Source organism: Echinops telfairi, unplaced genomic scaffold, assembly GCF_000313985.2.
Source record: "Echinops telfairi isolate 266 unplaced genomic scaffold, ASM31398v2 ScPeMD7_31;HRSCAF=116, whole genome shotgun sequence".
Taxonomy (NCBI): Eukaryota; Metazoa; Chordata; class Mammalia; order Afrosoricida; family Tenrecidae; genus Echinops; species Echinops telfairi.
This window is the reverse complement of record NW_022103928.1, coordinates 51,517,917-51,530,865: the sequence shown is the minus strand read 5'-3', so window position 1 is coordinate 51,530,865 and position 12,949 is coordinate 51,517,917. Positions and strand designations below refer to the sequence as shown.

The following is a 12,949-nucleotide window of genomic DNA, read 5'->3' as shown; positions in this document are numbered from 1 at the left end:
TGGTGTTTTAGATGTGGATCTAGCCTCCATAGAGTTTTAGATGTGGATCCAGCCTCCGTGGAGTTGCCTAAAAGTCTAGGCCTGAGGAAGCCCAGTGTCACCTGTCAAAATGTATCTGGTGAGAAATGATGTCAGGATGCTGTATGTAATCCAGTTTCCAAAATTGTAAATGCAGAAATTTCATCAAGGCTACTTTGATTTGCAGTGAGTGTTAATTTTTTTTTCAGTTTAGATGGGAAATCATACTTCTACTTAGTTGATCAATGTTCCATAGCCTCCCCCCCATCCCTCCAGCGTGTGTGTGGGGTCACTGTGGCTTTCCTCTTAGCATGTTGCATTTGTAACGTCCTTGCTTTCAAAGTCTTGCCGGACTGGGCTTGTATTGCACCAGAGATTGCTTCTATCTCCCGAGCGCTGAAGTGTGTGTTCCTGTATAGGTACAAGTTACTTAGCATATGTTTTGGCTCCTACTTTGCTATAAAATGACTGAATACATGGTTTTCCATTTCTTAATGTTTTGTGGGAGGAAATCTGGAGGAAGTCTAGCCAAACTGGTGGTAGTTCACAACATGTGGCTTTGGGGTATTAACCATGTGGGGATAAGTGTAAAGAGTAGACAGATAAGCCACTTATCCTCAGCACCATGCAGCCTCTGTAGACCAGCTTGCTGTTTGTAGTGGTCTTTTCCTGAGTGGGTGAGATCTAGTTGGGGGCTGCCTGCTCTGAAGCTGTGGACAGCCTAATGGAAGTAGCAGATGTGAGGAAAGTGAGTATTGGGGAGCTGTGGTGACATTTCAAGGGTGGTCTGAGTCAAGGAAGACCCAAGTGCAAGCCACCACACCCCGAGAAAGCCAGGCAAGGCCCCAAGAAGTGGGAAATAAGGAGCGAGGAGGGGTTGCTCCTGTCTTCAGCTACATTTGGCTGCTTTTGCTTCTGGCGAACGAGTGGCTTGGGAGGGCTGGCAAGCACGGTGATGATCTTCAGAGTAGATGGTGGGGACGGGCCACCTGGACATCCGACAGGAAGCCGGGAGATGGCGCATATTTGGCATAAGCACTTACCCCTTCCTTAACTAGTAACAAGGACCCCTGGTGGGCGCTGTGCATTAGGCATGGGACCACTTGAGTTTGTCTGCTCTTTTAAAGATTTACTGTCTCAGGAACTCTATAAACGGTTGTTAGGAGTCATAATTGATTTGCTAGCACTGGGGTTTTGTTAGTTTGTTTCAACTAGTAATTTGAGATGGCTTCAAGAAAGTTTGTGGAAAAATTCCATGATCTCTTAATTCCATTTTTCCATGGACCATTGCTAAAGCCTGAGTTGGTTTTTTGGGAACTGGAATGTATCCTCTGCATCCAGAATTGTTTACAAGCAAGCCTTGTGGTGAGCTTGGAAGGATAGAATGGAGGGGATTGCAGGAGAGAGTGCTTGGCCAAGGTGAGACCTCAGAGAAGAAAAGACGATTCATTATGGTCACCTTGGAAGGCTGTCTGTTCAGCGAGAGCCCCGGCTTGTTTCTATAAGGATACAGGATGGCTGAATGCAGCCTCCTCCTTATTACCTAGACTTCCCCTGTCTTCCTAATGGGTCTGGGAATGCTATTTTTCTCCCTGTTAGGTTTGGCTTAAGTGAACATGGGTTGAAACTTGTTCCTAAGCTGTGCCATTGTGTCCAGTAGAGAATCACAGTCTCAGTTGACTATACACTTTTTAGTTTTCTATTCCCTAATCGGATTTTCATAAATGCACTTTTGAGTAGATTAGCCATATTCACAAGTGTACGTGCATCTGCTGAGTCTAGGTTCTTGGCATGAAATTCCAAGCAAGCAGAGGTTCTTAATGAAGCTCAGCCTCGGCACTATTGATGTGTTGGGTCTGGCACTACTTTGTTGAAGGGGGCAGCTGCCCATTGTAGGATATTCAGCAGCATCCTTGTCACCACCCACTAGGTGCCGGTAGCAGTCCACCTGGTTCCCAGTCATGATGATTAAAAACATCGCCAGACATTGCCAAATCAAATGCCCCTGGTGAGCAACTCCTATCCCTCTCCTAGAGAACCGCTGCAAATCCTTGGCGAACCATCTGGTTTTAGGGTTTAAAGGTTCTCGTAATGGCGCTGCTTTCCTGGCATGTGTCCTGTTCATACATTCAGGCCACTGGATGGAGTCACAGGGGAGGCTACATAGCTCCATGAGGAGCCGTTTAGAATTTGATGGGAATACGCCTGTTACGTCCGCCACCAGCTTTGCAGAGGCAACAATGTGCCTTTTAACTCACCAACTTGTCTTTCCAGGCATTGGTAGTGCAGTGGTAGAGTTCTTTCCTTCCATGCTAGAGACTCAGGTTCACTTCCCAGCCAGCGCACCTATAAGTAGCCGTCACCTGTCTTGTCTGTAGAGGCTTGCTTGTTGCTCATGTTGCTGAACAGGCTTCATTATGGATCTGGGAATTGACAGTCAAGGCCTGGGATGAATGCTTTTTTCTCCTTGCTAGGCTCCCAGAATAAACCTGGACCAGGAAGAAAGGCATGGTGATCTACTCCTGAAAATCACAATGTTTCTAATCTGAAACCTACCAGGCCGAGGTTTGTTCTGGTACGCATGGTGTTGCCATGAACCGGGGGCCAGCTTAATGGCAGCCAACTGAAACAACAATTGATAGGCTGTTGTGTCTAAGGAGGTACTGCTGAAGATGTTACTGACAGAAGAGACATTTCTGTCTGGATGATAGCACAGCTTTCCAATCCCATCTTTCTCCCACGGAACGGCTGGCGGGTTCCAACTGCCAACCCTGTGGTTAACAGTTCAGTAGGTATACCAGTTACGTTACCAGGGCTGCTTGCAATCTGCATACTCAAATTAAAAATGCACTTAATTATTTCCCCACACACCACCCCACTCCTTGTGCAATATACCATAAGCATTGTTCTACTTTGAGCCAGCAATTTTATAGTTTTAATTTATACTTTAATTTTTAAACCAGTTCCACATAAAGATTTTTCACATTTTACTAGTGCTCCCAGTTGCATTTGAGAGTGTGCTCTGGTGAGGAATATAAGATGGAATGCCTCTTGGGGCCTGGGAAGCTCCCCTCTCCTGCTTTCTTACAGTGGGTTTAGCGTGGCTCAGGTGCTCTATGCCATGATGGAGTCTTGTGAACTTTTTGTGACACCATTGGTAGCATGACAGCCTGGCTGTCTGAGGGAGGAGGGGCATAGAATGGCTGTGTGTGGTTCAGGGGTTTGGCATTTAAGGAACATGGTGAGGGAAAAGCTGGGGGAGAAAAAAATCTAATTGCATTGCCTCATTGTGGGACATGCAAGGAAGAAAGGAGAAAAAAAGGAGGTGAGCCCATTTAAATGATTTGATTTCAAGAGTCGCTTTCCGTACTTGAACACACTGCTGCTGGAACGATGGAAGTGCCTGCTGCCAGCGTGTGGGTCCTTGCAGAGGTTTAGACATTCACTTCTTGGTTCATAGGTTGTCTAGGTGGCAAAGGCTCCAAACAGTATAGGGCATATCGGAATTCCTGGTTATTCAGCATTGCCTCTTAGAGTATTCGAGCCCCAAATAGTAGTCCCTTAGAAGTCAGAACATCTGTAAATATGCCAATGAACGTGGGGTGAATGTGGATGTCAAAAGTGTCTTCCAACCGCCCAGCTCTGAACATGTCTCCCATGCCCATGTCAACAGACTGGCCCTTAGGAAAGGTTACTAGTTAATGACAGCATGGATTCATTTGGGGGTGGTCTTTGACTGTCCCAGTGCAGACCAGAGAGGGTGAGCTGGCTGTTGGCCATTGCAACAGCAGTGTAGAAAACTTGGACACGGTGACTGTTTCTGGGGCAGGCTGTGTGTGCAGAACCATTTAATAGCCACCTCCTGGAACCCTGGCAAATTCAGAGAGATACTCAGATGAGTTATTCAGATAGAATTATCTGGTAGGCGTTTGGGGTTCAGTCCTTCAGTGAATCAATACACTTTTATCAACCTAAGGGCTGTATATTCCAGGCTATGCAGAAGAAGCTGAGATTTGGTTATTTTTCTCTTGATTCTTGATTTAGTCCCAGGGTTCCCCACAGTGAGTGTAAATGTTGCTTTTTGAGTGACTCCACAGTCTGGCCAAGCCTTTATACTTGTCTGTTTCCATGGCTTAGACAGCATACTTGTCTATTTCCACAGTCTATTTCTATGGACTTGCTGGGAAGATCTAACCTTAACCCAAGTTAAAGACATTCTTTTTGCTGTTTTTCAAATACAAGCAATCTAGAAAATGTGTTTGCCCAAAATGAAAATACAGTGGAACCACATAAGTTTGTTCTACTTACATGGAGGATACTTAGTGTGTGGGGACCGGGCATGCAGTCTTCCAACATGGAAAGTTATGATTATAAAATATTTTAAGTAGAGAAACCATTGGAAGTAAGGTTATTTCTTTTAAATTTTGGTGGTAGTTTTTGTTAATGTCATTTTTCTTTTTGCTATTAAATGACCTTACATGATCTCTTTTGGTGAACTGATCATTAGGGTGTTAGATATATAAAGGGGCATTTATAATATTAAAATCCTATTTCCTGAGATGCGCCACAGCTTGGGTAGCAATGGCTCTCCCTGTGTTTGAGCCGCTCTAACCCTCTCCCCAAGGACCGTCGCAGTCAGCTACTCCGCGCTTCATGCTAACCACGTGGAGCCAAAAGGCCCTGATCAAAAATGCCGACATGTCGGAGGAGATGCAACAGACTCAGTGGAGTGCGTGACTCGGGCGCTGGTGAAATACAACAGAGAAGGACATTGCGGCCCACATCAAGGAGTTAGACAAGAAGTACAATCCCACATGGCGGTGCATTGTGGGCAGAAACTTTGGTAGTTATGTGACACATGAAACTAAGCACGTCATTTACTTCTACCTGGGCCAAGTGGCCATCCGTCTGCTCAGATCTGGTTAAAGCCTGGACTGTGCCCACACACCCAGTGATCCATCCAAAACCAAGGACTGCTGCCTAACTTCCAAATACCAGAAACTGGACCCTTCAGCCTTGCTAAGGGAACACCTCCATCTTTGAACCTTGGTTGTGTTGTTTGGTACAGGACCTCCTCTGTACTCCTTTGTGGTTATAAAGCAATCAGCAACAACAACAACAAAAAATCCTATTTCCTTAAAAAAAAAAAAAGAAAAAGAAAAAGACTAATTTGTTTGTAAATGTCTGCAGCCTAACGAACTATGTAGCATTTTCCTTAAACAAGTTGATCGTTATACTGTAGCCATTTTGTGGTGGGAGAGGCTACTGAGATCTAAGTTAGCCCAGTTGTTTCCTTCTTTACTGGAGTGTCTTTTCACTTTGTTAACGTGGAGCCCTAGCTGTGCTATGGGTTAGGCATTAAACTTCCAACTTCAAGGTTAATGGTTCAAACTTACCAGCCGCTTTGAAGGAGAAGGAAGAGGCTGTCCACTCCTATAGAGACCGAGCCTTGGAAAGGCTGTACAGGCTTGCTGCTTTGAGTCAGAAATGACCAGAGGGCAGTGGTTTGGTTGTCTTGGTTCTTAATTGCCATCATCTTGATACTGATTCCGTGTGACCCCTTATGGTCTGTTAGGAATCCGGCGACCCCTATGAAAGGCTCGTGCGACCCACAGGTTGAGAACTGCTGTTTTAAATGAACATTTTTAGCAAGTGGCACATTCCCTATCTGGAAATTTTTCTACAGTGTGTACATTTTAACCACAAAGAAGAAGTTGAAGAGAAAATGGAGGAGAAAATGGAATCTGGCAGGAAAACGTTGCCTGAGAGGAGGCGTTAGCAGTGTCTGTGGTGGCTAGGTTCAGAACCATGGCTCTTGTAGGAGCCACAGCTCTGCTAACCCTGAGGAGAGGGGCATTTTCTAGTAGATGTCTAATTTGATGCCCCTTGTAGGCGTTTCCGGTTCAGTCCTTCCCTGGATCCCTTACACATTTATCAGTCCAAGTACTCTCTTCCTGGCTCCCTGCTGGGTGCTGGGAATACAGAGATAAGCAGTACTTGGACCTTGCCCTGGAGAACTTATGATCTATTAGAGAAGATAGTTATGCAAATTAGTAATTGTCATGCAGTTAAAGGGATGGAAGGAAGCTAGGAGTGATTTACCTCTGCTCTGGGCAAGGGGATGAGGTGTGGTCTCACTGACAGGGACAATCTACTGAAAGGTCCTGGGTGGACTGGTACATAGGTTAATTCTGACAGGGTTGACCTTGTTGGTGTGACTCAGAAATGGCTTTGTTATGGATTGTACTCATGAGGAAGACGTTTGCTCCAAAAGGTAGATTTCATGATGGATGGATTTGCATTGGGGCACAACTGCTTGTATGTTTTGTACAGACTCTTGATTCTGGAAGATGCTTGCTCACAGTGGTATCATGGAAGATAGAATATGCATCTTCATATTTTGAGAGGGAGATGCCATTTTGGTTGAGTGCTATACCATATGAGGGCAATGGTGAGTGAGTGGTTGGGCTTTTGAAGGACCCCCAGATGGAGTTCCTGGCCAGTGCATTGCCAAATCAAATTAAGCGCAGCCATATCATCTGTCACTCCTCTGTCAACCAGTGGACATTTGCGTGGTGTTAAGGCGCAGAGTAAGGAAGAACAAAGAAAAATCGATGGTTTGAACTATCGCGTTGGCAAAGAATATGGAAAGTACCACAGGCTGCCAAAAGAACTAACAAATCTCTCTTGGAAGAAGCCTAGCTAGAATGCTCCTTAGAGGCAAGGATGGTGAACCATCATCTCACATACTTTGGACGTGTCAAGAGAGACCAGTTCCTGGAGAAGGACATCATGCTTGGTAAAGTAGAGGGGCAGTGAGAAAGAGAAAGTCTTCGCCAAGATGCATGGGCAAAGTGGCAGCATCCGTGGGCTCAAACCAGAGTCATTGTGAGGATGGTGCAGGACCCGGTAGTATTTCGTTGTGTTGTACATAAGGTTGATACGGGTCAGAACCAACTCAACGCACCTAACAACAACAGCAGTCTTGGGAACTGTGTGGCATACTTCGACTCTTTTCTGCGGATTTGCTGTGGGTGTGGAATTGACTACAGGGCAGTAGGTAAATGAGAAACCCAGGTGGTGCTATGACTAAGTGCTCAGCTGCCAGCAGACAAGTCAGAGGATCAAACTTAGCGGTGGGCTTCAGGAGCCAAGACCGGACGCAAAGACTCACAGCCTCGGACGCCCTTGGGGGCAGTCCTCTGGAGCCTAAGGTAGCTACGAACCGGAATGGACTTGATGGTGCACAACAGCAACTACAGCGGTAACAACAAAAGAACCCCAACAGGTTTCAGCGGAGCTTCCAGTCTGGAATCTAGACTAAGGCAGAGTAGAAGGGTTCCGAGAGTTCCCTACCGAGCAAAAAACAGCTAGTGCAAACAGACCTGAGTCTGTGGTGCCCCCATGAGTTGGGGGCTAGAGTCATGGGTTCCTCCATCAAGATCTTCAGAGATCCCTGCTTCACAGAGAAGGCATCTGAGATGCTAAGAGGGGATGTGCCCCGGTGCCTCACAGCGGTTCCAGGCAATCCCCTGGCCTGAGAGCATGTCTCCTGAAGCCGAAGTCAAGCGTGGCCTTTACAGCACACACCTGCCCCCCTTTTGAAGCCAGTTCTCACAACAAGCTGAAGTATTTCCCCACAAGCTAATGTTGATCCCTCTTATTTGTTTTCATGTGACGTTAATCAGAGTGAGTATTATGTCTTAGAGAATTTTATTGGGTCTCTAGCTGCAGACAAATCACCCCCAAATTGAACAGCTTGAAATAACATTTGCTATCTCTCAGTTTCGGTGGGGCGAGACTGTGGGCACAGTTTAGCTGAGAGCCTTTGGCTCAGGATCTCCCTGAGGTTGCAGGCAAGCTGTCAGCTGGGGCTGCAGTCTAGACTTCTCTTGGGGAGGATCTGCCTCCCACTTTACTCACACTGCTGTGGGCAGCAGACATTCGTTTCTTGCCATGTGGGCCTTTTCGGTAGGGAAGTTTGCAACCCAACAGCAAAAGATTTGAGAGACAGAGAGAAAGAGAGGGACAGAGAGACACACACACACACACACACACACACACACACACACACACACACACACACACCCCCAAAGGTAGAAGCCACAGTCTTTTCATAACCTAAATTCACAAGGTGATGTTCGACACACACACACACACACACACACACACACACACACACACACACACACACCACCCCCCCAAAAGTAGAAGCCACAGTCTTTTCATAACCTAAATTCACAAGGTGATGTTCCATCACTGTGTTAGAAGCAAGTCTCTAAAATCCAGCCCAAACTGCACAAGAGTGTGAGTCATAGGTGAATTGGGGACCATCTGGGAGGCTGCCTACCACAAGGATTAATTAACCTTATTTTGGTTGTGTTAATAGAAATCCACCGGAAGTTATTTGAACAAAACCAGGGAGGAGTAGGAAAGTCACTCGAAGTTCAGTCTGAAGAACTGTGACAGCAACAATTGGGAAGGAGAGATAAGGAACTTTAAGGGGCAGCAAATTTATGCTCACGAGGGAAGAACGACTTGGAAAAGGAGGATGAGAATGGTTGAAACAGTTATGTCTTGCTCGGTATATACTCAGCAACAGAGAACATAAAATACGTTAAAAAATAAGTTTCTTTTTAAAAAAAATCATTTTATTGGAGGCTCATGCACTTTTGTTAACTTAAAAGCTGAAAAACTATGTAACTGCTATTTAAATTACCTTTTTTTGCCATTTCTTTATTCTCATGGCCTTTTAGCAGTTGCTCCATATCAATTCCAGGTCGGTTAGCGTTGTTACAATGTTGGTATGCTGCGAACATCTGTCAGTGTCCCCATCTCAGATTCCGTCTTTTTAGCAGCTTATGCAACTTAGATAGCAGTTCTCTTCGGCGCTAACTCTCCGCATGCAGTGTCTTCCTAGGACTGTGCGTTGGACTTTGATTTCAATAAACCATAAAGCAGCAGCAAAAAAATTCATATTGACAGTTTTGTGTGCTTGTTTAATTCCCTTAATCTCCTTAAAGGGCATACGCTTTGACTGTAGCTGCCGGAAATGTTTTCTTACAAGGATAGAAACAGGAAGCCTTCCCCAGAGGTGGTTTTCGTTTTGCCTTGTAGGTAATTCAGAAAGTTAAGCCTGTAAAACTGAGAGGCAATTCATCAGCCACATTAGTTAGTTTTGATTTTTGTTTTTAGAGTTTGATTTGAGCAACCAAGTAGCGGCCACAGTGAAAGCAGATTAGTCTGGTAGAACTTGAAGCGGGCACCTTTTTTTTTTTTTTTGGTATATCAAGTTCATTCATGCTTAAAACATTTTAAAATGAAGAGGAAACAAAAAATAGAAGTTGCACATTTTAAAAAGAAAAAAATCAAGGTATCATTTATAAGTCTTAAATATGCTCGATCAATCCTGGAGCAGAGGAGCGTGCAGGTCTTCGGATCATGCTTTATTATTCTAAATCAGGGGTGCTCACACTTTTTCAGCATGCGAGCTACTTATAAAATGATCAAGTCAAAATGACCTACCAACTATAAGAATGCAAAACATTATTTATTACATTTATTCTTAAATGCATTGAGAATTCTTTATATGTACAGTGCATGTTTATGTATCTTGCTTAACTGCCTGAATCCATATTGCACAAAACAATACAATTAACTGTGTCCATTTTTTGTCATTCCCTGAGTTTACTCTTGCCTTGCACTGAATGGAATGAGCCAGGGATGCACAGTAGCTGCTGACAGCCAGCCTCAAGCACACTTCCAAATGACCATCAGTCATGGTGGAATGGTACTTGGACATAATAGAGCCAAATAATGCAGTCAAGGAGGGAGCCCATTTTCTCATGTTTGGGTACTTTCCCTCTGCGAGTAAGTTCCAGAACTGTTCATGCGCTCTGGACTTCAGCTGAATGTCGGCTTGTAGTGTCAAAATCTCCCATTCCATATGAAAGTGATGTTTTTGTCTTCTTAATTGGTCCAGGTCCCCCACTCATTTTAATACCCTTTCTTACTTTAAGAGAAAAAAACCAAGGTCTAAAAATTGGCGATAACTTAGCTTGTCAGTTTTGCTGCACTTAGCGCAGTTGTTTGCGCATGCGTTTGACACCTAAGATTGCATCTGATTGGCTGCGATGTATATCAGTTAAGTGATGGGATTTATGGTAGGCTTACGTCTATTTTTTTAATGCCATGCGATCTACCCACACTACATTTGCGATCGACTAGTAGATTACGATCGACGTATTGAGTACCCCTGGTCTAAATCCAACAGACTGGTCTCTGGGAATGGCGTTTGGTGGACAGTTCTGACCTGAGTGGGTGGAGCTGGTGCTGCGAATGGCGCTGGGAAAGAAGGCAGGTTGACAGGGTCCTGGAGTTTTCTTGAGTTTAAAGGTTTCTTTATTCACCTCAAATAAGGTTATTTTTCCTTTCACAGAGACATAATAAAAGCACACACACCATAAAAGATTCAGAAAGCAGAGCGAACAGCAGCAAAAACTCACACACAGTGAGGTGAGATTCTTGAGGCCAGTTCAGGAAATTTCCTGAGTGGGACTCCTTTGGGAAAGCCTGCTCCCATTATTTAACCTGTTCAGTTATTATTCACACAACACTCCAATATTGTGGAGCTAGATTTGGTAGTAAGGCTGCTATGTACTGTTAGCACAAGGTAGGCATCAGAGACGATGGTATAGGAGTTATGTCGATCTCTGTCGGGGAGGCTGGGACACGTTTCTCTGGCGTGCTATCACCGAGTGTTTCCTAGTGTAGATCAGTTCTTGTGAAGAATCCAGGCTCTCTCAAGTCCCTTTCAGAAACATGCCGTGTATCAAGTCATTGCCCTGCTAAAGCCCCTCCTTGTCCCCTGTTGTCATTAGAGCGAAAAGCAGACTCCTTCCCAGTCACAGTTATTACAAGGTTTTGTCCCCTCCCTGCACGTGTGCCGCGTTTTTCATACAGTGATGCCAGCTGTACAAGGGCCTCTTTGTGTGCCTCCAACTGTCAAGCTGGCCCCTGTCCCGGGCCCGTGCACTGGTCCTTCCTTCTGCCTTGCACCCCCTTTCCCGAGAGCTCTCCAGGGCTGGCTCCTGGACATCCTTGCAGGTCTCAGGCTGGAGCCTCACCTCCTGGGGGTCTTTTCCTAAGAACAAGATGTGAACCCGCCCACCCCTGCCCCAGCCTGATCATTCTGCCCCTGGTCTTTATTATATAATGTGGACTGCAATCTGAAGGAGCCCTGGTGGTGGTAGGGGTTACAAGTTGGGTTGATAACCACAAGGCCAGCAGTTTGAAACCACTAGCTAGTCTGCTGGAGAAAGAGGAGGCTTTCGGCTCTGGTAAAGATTTATAGCTCAGAAACGTGCCGAGCATGTCTCCTCAGTCTTAGAGGGTCACTATGAGTTCGGTTTGGACCGCAATCTGAAATGACCTCATTTTGTTCCCTTTCGCTCCTTAAGAAGATAAATTCCATGAAGATAAGGAAGAGTAAGGATATGTCTTTTTCTGCCCCTGTGGCCCCATCCCCGAAAGCATTTCTTGGCACATAGTGGATTCTGAATAACTCTTTGAATGGCTGTAACTACTGTGGTCCCTTATGACAGCTAGCAATTCTTTGCGTTTCTTGACTTTGACGTTTTTGAAGAGTGCAGGCAGTTATTTTGTGAAAGAACCCAGGTTGGGCCTGTTTGTTTCCATTCCCTTTCTGTTATTTTGGACCGGAGCACGCTGGCGCGGTGGTGTGCCTTTCCCAGCGCAGACACCCACGAGGCACCTAGTGTTTGTGTATCCCACCCAGAATTGGTGGTGCTAATTTTGATCTTTTGGTTAAGGTCATACCATCTTGGTTTCTCTAGTCTGAGGTTGCTCTTTTTACCTTTGTAAAATGATTTTTTGTAGCGTGTTAAAGACTCTGATCATCAAGTTTTCACTTACTAGCTTAGCAGCCATCGATGATTTTGTTAGTGCCACACTTTACATGTTTTAAAACAAGCATTCTATTAAAATGAAGAGCCTTTTCCTCCTTTACAAGGACGTGTCAAACTTTCATGGAAAAATGAAATTATAGGACAATGGAATTTTTTTTTAAACATTTTATTAGGGGCTCATACAACTGTTATCGGACAATGGAATTTTTAAAAATCAATTTATTGGGGGCTTGTACAACATTTATCACAATCCATACATACATACATTGTGTCAAGCACATTTGCACATTTGTTGCCATCATCATTCTCAAAACATTTGCTTTTCACTTGAGCCCCTGGCATCAGCTCCTCATTTCTCCCCTTCCTCCCCGTCCCCCCTTCCTCATGAACCCTTGATAATTTACAAGTCATTATTATTTTGTCATATTGTATACTGTCTGACGTCTCCCTTCACCCACTTTGCTGTTGACCAACCTCCAGGGAGGAGGTTATATGTAGATCCTTGTAATCATTTCCCCCTTTCTACTCCACCTTCCCTCCACCCTCTCGATATCACCCGTCACCACTGTACCAGAGGGGTTCATCTGTCCTGTATTTCCTGTGTTTTCAGGTCCTATCTGTACCAGTGTACATCCTCCGGTTCAGCTGGATTTGTAAGATCAAATTGGGATCATGATAGGTGGGAGGAGGAAGCATTTAAGAACAAGAGGAAAGTTGTGTTTCATCGTTGCTACACTGCCCCCTGACTGGCTCATCTCCTCCTTATTTCCTGTGTTTTCAGGTCCTATCTGTACCAGTGTACATCCTCCGGTTCAGCCAGATTTGTAAGATCAAATTGGGATCATGATAGTTGGGGGTGGGGTGGAGGGAAAGCATACAAGAACTGGAGGAAAGTTGTATGTTTCATCATCGCTACACTGCACCCTGATTGGCTCATCTCCTCCCCACGACCCTCCTGTAAGGGGATGTCCAGTTGCCTACAGATGGGCTTTGGGTCTCCACTT

The 12,949-nt window shown here is 45.1% G+C and overlaps 1 protein-coding gene and 1 pseudogene across 1 annotated transcript in view; both read left to right on the top strand.

The window, feature by feature from the left end:
• Positions 1–12,949, top strand: part of CCNY (cyclin Y) — a 207,280-nt gene that overhangs the window by 11,437 nt on the left and 182,894 nt on the right. The window lies entirely within an intron of this gene.
• LOC105978555 lies at positions 3,140–4,944 on the top strand (annotated as a pseudogene).